General features: G+C 42.6%; 1 non-coding gene across 1 annotated transcript; it reads right to left on the minus strand.

The window, feature by feature from the left end:
• Nucleotides 1–5,197: 5,197 nt before the first annotated feature.
• LOC127098941 (small nucleolar RNA R71) lies at nt 5,198–5,304 on the minus strand. The gene has a single exon (XR_007793624.1). It is a non-coding gene; the product is annotated as a small nucleolar RNA R71 (small nucleolar RNA).
• Between the last annotated feature and the right edge of the window lie 674 nt (nt 5,305–5,978).

The following is a 5,978-nucleotide window of genomic DNA, read 5'->3' on the forward strand; positions in this document are numbered from 1 at the left end:
AAGAACTCAAGGAGGAAGTGGCAAGATTGACTGCCCTGATGGAGTCTTTCTTGGCCGCCCAAAGCCAGTCTTATCCAACGCCTTCAACTCCTCCCGAGAGGACAGTCATTTCTGAGATTGCCTTCTCTATCGTGCCTGCTGCCAGTGCCCACTTCGCGCCTACTGCTTTGCCAGCCGGGTTTCCCTGGGGGATGCTTGCAAACTTTGTTCCAGAGGGTCTTGCCCCAACTTTTGCTTCTCTGTTGGCATCTAGCCCGGTCCTTGTTGTGCCACCTCCAGTCGTGCATACTTTGCCGAGAGTGGATGACACCATTTATCACTCTGAGCCATCTGAGGGCCCAGATGTCTATGAAAAAATGGAAGCTATGAACGATCAATTCCTTGAGCTGCGCAAGGAACTTAAAACTCTCAGAGGGAAGGACCTCTTTGGCAAATCTGCTGCTGAGCTTTGTCTCGTACCCAATGTCAAGAATCCTGTCAAATTCAAAGTGCCTGACTTTGAAAATTACAAAGGGAACACTTTCCTGCTCAGCCATTTGGTTATGTATGCACGTAAGATGTCGACTCAGACCGACAACGATAAACTCCTGATCCACTACTTCCAGGACAGCCTGCCCGGTGCCGATTTGAGATGGTACATGGGCCTGGATAATGCGAACATCCGCTCCTTGAACGACCTTGGCGAAGCCTTCGTCAAGCAATACAAATATAATGTTGATATGGCTCCCGATAGGGACCAACTAAGGGCCATATCGCAGAAGGATAAGGAAACTTTTAAGGAGTACGCCCAGAGCTGGCGAGAATTGGCTGCACAAATTGTGCCTCCGCTAGAAGAGAAGGAAATGACCAAGATCTTTCTGAAGACCTTGAGTTCATTCTATTATGAGCAGATGATTGCTAGCGCTCCTTCTGATTTCACCGAAATGGTGAACATGGGGATGCGTCTAGAAGAAGGAGTCAGGGAAGGGCGCCTGACTAGAGAATAAGGCTCTTCTGCCAAACGTTATGGGGCATTTGCAAAGAAGAAGGATGGCGAGGCACATGCTGTGACCTCCAATGTTAAATCTAGAAGACCCTCTGTGAAGAAGAAGATTGTGCGTCCAGCCAGTAACCAACACCAGGTGGCTCATATAGCACTTGTATTCAGAGAGAATCAGCAATATCAGCATCATAATCAGAACCAGCAACAGCAACATCAACAGTATCAACAACAACAACACCGTCCTCAACAGTAGGCCTACCAGCCTCGAAACAACAATTAAACCAACACAAGCTATGATAGGAAAAGGGTCACTTTTGATCCTATTCCAATGACTTGTGCAAAATTATATCCTTCATTAATTGAGAGGAAGCTGATCACTCCTCGTGACCCACCTGCTATACCTGCCAACCCTCAGTGGTGGTATAAGCCCAAGCTTCACTGTGTTTATCATTCTGGTGCTCCCGGACATGATGTGGAGAACTGCTGCCCATTGAAGACCAAGGTGCAAGACCTTGTTAGAAGCGGTATATTGTTTTTCGAGGACGTAGGTCCTAACGTGAAGAAGAACCCATTGCCCGAGCATGGGAAATCTGTTGTTAACATGGTTCAGGGTTGCCTTAGTAAATACAAGGTCCGATATGTCAGCCATATCCGACAATCTTTGGTCGAGATGCATATATTGTTGTATGGATACAGTCACTACGAGCATGACCATGACAGGTGTCGTGTTTGCACTGTCAATGAGAGAGGATGTCGACAAGTCAGGAAAGACATCCAATAAATGTTGGATCAGGGTGTAATTGAGATACTTCAGAATCGTGATGAGGATGAAGTCAATGTGATATCCCCTATCTTCAGGATCCCTGAGCCTGTTGTCATCCGATACGATGGCAGCAAGCAGAAGGCCTCTCCTATTCTCACAATTAAGCCAGCTGGCCCTGTTCCATACTCTTCCAACAAAGTTGTTCCCTATCGCTATAATGTGGTCGCATTAGAAGATGGGAAGGAGGTGCCCTTACCCTCCACTTCTATTGTGAGCATTGCTGATGTCAGTGGTTTGACCTGCAATGGTCATGTATTCTCGGCGCCACCAAAACCCCTGGCTAACACCAGAAGAGCTGATGTTGCGGATAGTGTCGTCCATCCGGTTGGGACTTCTTCTTCTTGTCTGAATCCGACACTTGCTGTTTATAGACCTGCCGCTGCTGTTAGAACTCTTATCCCTGCTGGCCAAAATGGCATGATTAAAGAGGACTGTGATGAGATGTTGAGCCTCATCAAGAAGAGTGAGTACAATGTTGTAGATCAGCTTCTACAAACGCCTTCAAAGATATATGTGTTGTCTTTGTTAATTAACTCTGAACTACACCGAGAAGCTTTGTAGAAGGTGTTGGACATGGCGTATGTAGAGCATGATGTCACAATATAGAAATTTGATAGTATTGTTGCAAACATTACTGCTTGTAATAATATGAGCTTCTGTGATGCTGATCTCCCCGAGGAGGGAAGAGACCATAATTTGGCACTTCACATCTCTATGAACTGTAAAGATGATGCCATGTCTAATGTGCTAGTAGACACTGGATCATCGCTGAATGTGTTGCCAAAATCCACTTTGGCCAAACTTTCATACTAGGGGCCTCCCATGAGGTAGAGTGGAGTGGTCGTCAAAGCTTTTGATGGACCGTGCAAGACTGTGATTGGCGAGGTTGAGCTCCCAGTCAATATAGGACCTAGTGATTTCCAGATCACTTTTCAGGTCATGGATATTCACCCATCATATAGTTGTTTGTTGGGAAAACCATGGATTCACGAGGCAGGCGCCGTGACATCCACCCTACACCAAAAGTCGAAGTTTGTGAAGAACAAAAAGTTGGTGGTGGTAGGGGGAGAGTGATGACACTGAAATTCACCGTATTTTCGACTCCGATTTCGCATGCATTTTAGTTGTTTTATTATTATTTTGTTATGTTATTACTATGTTTCTCTTTGTTTTCAGGTTTTCAGTCTAATCGGAGCCCCGACCGAGAAAAGGAGTGAAAATGAGCTAAAAAGACTAAAATTCAGCATTTTGCACTTGTGGCTCCCACTGTGGTTGGCGCCATGGGTCCAGCCATGAAGTGTCACAGCTCAACTTCCCTCAACTGCCACGTTCCCCACTACCTCCACTTGGGCACCATACTTTGCTCTTATGGCGGGCACCATGGGGTTGTGTCGGGCGCCACAAGAGGAAAACGTTTCCCTCCCAATTTCAAACTGAAGGGCATTCTTGTCTTTTCCATTATTTTACTTGCCTATAAATAGAGACTCGAATTGATTTGTTTAATCATCCAAACTTAGAGAAAATCCAAACTTAGAGCAAACTTAGTTTCACTTAGGCATATATTCAGTATTTTAAAGTGGTAATCGCTTCGCATTGAGGTGTTACCACAATTGTGTAATCAAGTCTGTGGTCGAGTCTGTAATCGAGTTTGGAGCACTTTAGAAGGAAGTTAATCCTGCCACCATTTTCATTTCCGCTTCGCATTTTATTCAACCCTCCGATTGGAGCAGGTTTTTATTGCTTTGCCTTTATCTATTTTATTTTCCCGCAATGTCTTTACTTTATTTATTTCTCGCACTCGCTTTACTTTGTTTATTTCTCGCACTCGCTTTACTTTATTTATTTCTCGCACTACTTTTATTTATTTCCCGCACTGTCTTTACTTTATTTATTTCTCGCACTCGCACTTCTTTCATTTATTTTCCGCACTCACACTACTTTCATTTATTTCCCGCACTCGCACTACTTTTATTTACTTTCCGCACTCGCACTACTTTTATTTACTTTCCGCACTCGCACTACTTTTATTTAAATTAAAATGCACTTTTATTTTACCATGTCTAACTAAATCTATAAAGGTTAGAATGTAAGGATCGTAACTGAACCGATAATCCGTACAATCGTTCGTAGAAACACTTAAGGGCTATTTTGACTTTCAACTTAAGTTTTCCCGCACTTAATTTCCGGTGGGTAAGATCGAAAGTCGTCCAACGTCTTTTTAAACTTAGTTGTTTTTAGCTATTTCAAATACAGTGAAAGCATTTTGTTTAGTTCATTAGGAGTTTTTAACTTAAGAAGAAAAGTGATTTTAAAACTATTTTTGGACGCGTTTGTAAGTTTAGAGTTTGGTTCGTGAGAACCTCTTTTAGTTAAGAAATCCAGGTTAAAATACTTTTCAACTTAGTCAAGATACTATATTTCTTAAAAATAGGTTTACTACTCTAACGCAATGCGCGCCTTTTTATAAGTGACAATAAGAGGGTTTAATTAGGGAGTACAACTCGGTTCTGAATACGCGAAAGCGACAGTTCCTGTTAAATTGGTTCTTTTTAAAGTAGGAAACACTGCCCATAAGTAATTCTATTAGCAAGTACTTGGATTATTAATTGATTATGTGAATTACATTTGAGCCTGTCTTTATTAATTGAATTGAATTTAATACTTTACCTTTCATCTCACACTCTTAAAACCCCTATTTTGATTACCTTAGATAAACACCATAACAATAGATAACGATAGATTGACACTTGGTCTCTGTCGATTCGACAATCTTCTATATTACTCTGACGTGTTCGTATACTTGCGAAAAGCACGCATCAAGTTTTTGGCGCCGTTGTCGGGGACCAATTTCGTCAAATTTCATACCCTGTTGTTATATCGTTTAGACTTAGGTTATTACCCGCCGGTCAATGCGAAGAACTCGCAGCACCAGAAGCTTAGTATACCCCCTGGCGGAACCTGAACGTTACGCTCGCGCACGTTTATTCTTCCATAGAATTAGGAGAGCTATGGATGAAGATCAAAACCAAAGACCTCTTAAGGATTTCGCCCAACCATCCAACGAAGAACCTAGTTCTAGTATAGTAAACCCAACCATCCCAGCTAATAATTTCGAACTTAAACCCTCCCTGTTGCAACTAGTGCAACAATGACAATTCGCAGGTCTCGCTACTGAGAACCCAAACCAACATTTAAAAATCTTTCTCCAATTAGCAGACACTTTTAAAACCAATGGAGCTTCTCCTGAGGCAATCCGTTTAAGATTATTCCCTTTTTCCCTCAGAGATAAAGCCCTATCATGGTTAGATTCCCTTCCACCCAATTCCATTACGACTTGGGATAACCTTAGAAGAGTATTCCTTGCTAGATACTTTCCCCCAAGTAAGACCGCCGTTCTTTGAAACCATATAACTAGATTTACCCAGAACCAAGGAGAATCGTTGTTCGAAGCTTGGGAGAGATATAAAGAGCTGTTAAGAGCATGCCCACATCATGATTTATAAAATTGGTTAATCATTCAGACCTTCTATAATGGACTTCACTATAACACTATGATGACCATCGACGCTGCCGCAGGCGGTGCGCTGATGAACAAACCTTACCCTGAATCTAGTGCCCTCATCGAAGATATGGCTCAAAACCATCAATCATGGGGATTCGAACGAGCGACAGTTGAGAAGAAAGAAGCCCAAGTAGGAGTACATGAACTAAGCTCTATAGACATGATGCAAGCTAAAATGGACGCATTATCCCTTAAAGTCGAGCATATGTGCATAAACCTGAATACTGCAGCCGCGGTTTTATCGGATTGTGAGATATGTGGAACCAAAGGACACCAATCTGCAGAATGCAGTCTATTAAATGAAACCCACTCTGAGAAAGTGAACTACACCCAAGGGAACCCATACTCGAATACTTATAACCCTGGATGGAGGAATCACCCGAACTTCTCCTATAAGAACAATAACCCTATCCAAAATAACGCACCTCCGAGACAAACAGGTTACCAAGCCCCAAGACCAAATCAACCTATGCAACCTATGCCACCAAAGCCGAGCCTTGAGAAAATTATGGAAAATTATGTCACTGCTCAAACCCAACAAAACAAAGAGTTCATGAACCAAAACATTCACGTTAACGAATTGATTACTCAGTTACGAACCAAGGTTGACC

The sequence above is a fragment of the Lathyrus oleraceus genome, chromosome 6 (genome assembly GCF_024323335.1).
Source record: "Lathyrus oleraceus cultivar Zhongwan6 chromosome 6, CAAS_Psat_ZW6_1.0, whole genome shotgun sequence".
Lineage (NCBI taxonomy): Eukaryota > Viridiplantae > Streptophyta > Magnoliopsida > Fabales > Fabaceae > Lathyrus > Lathyrus oleraceus.